The sequence below is a fragment of the Chiloscyllium plagiosum genome, chromosome 42, assembly GCF_004010195.1.
Source record: "Chiloscyllium plagiosum isolate BGI_BamShark_2017 chromosome 42, ASM401019v2, whole genome shotgun sequence".
Taxonomy (NCBI): domain Eukaryota; kingdom Metazoa; phylum Chordata; class Chondrichthyes; order Orectolobiformes; family Hemiscylliidae; genus Chiloscyllium; species Chiloscyllium plagiosum.
In genome coordinates this window covers 3502897-3503455 of record NC_057751.1, presented here as the reverse complement: position 1 = coordinate 3503455, position 559 = coordinate 3502897, and positions in this window count along the sequence as shown.

The window sequence follows — 559 nt, the reverse complement described above, 5'->3', positions numbered from 1 at the left end:
CTGTGCCCTCTCGTTCTGGACTCCCCGACCCCAGGGAAAAGACCTTGTCTATTTAGCCTATCGATGCACCTCATGAATTTATGAATCTCTGTAAGGTTACCACTCAGCCTCCAACGCTCCAGGGAAAATAGCCCATGCCTTTTCATCCTCTTCTTATAGCTCAAATCCTTAATCCTGGCAATGTCTGTGTAGATCTTTTCTGAACTGTTTCAAGTTTCACAACATCCTTCCTATAGCAGGGAGACCAGAATTGCACACAATATTCCAACAATGGTCTAACCAATGTCCTGTACAGCCGCAACATGACCTCCCAACTCCTGTACTCAATACTCTGACCAATAAAGGAAAGCATACCAAACACCTTCTTCACTATCCTATCTACCTGCGACTCCACTTTCAAGGAGCTATGAACCTGCACTCCAAGGTCTTTTTGTTCAGCAACATTCCCCAGAGCCTTACCATTAAGTGTATAAATTCTGCCCTGATTTGCTTTTCCAAAATGCAGCACCTCACATTTATCGAAATTAAACTCGGTCTGCCACTTCTCAGCCCGTTGGCC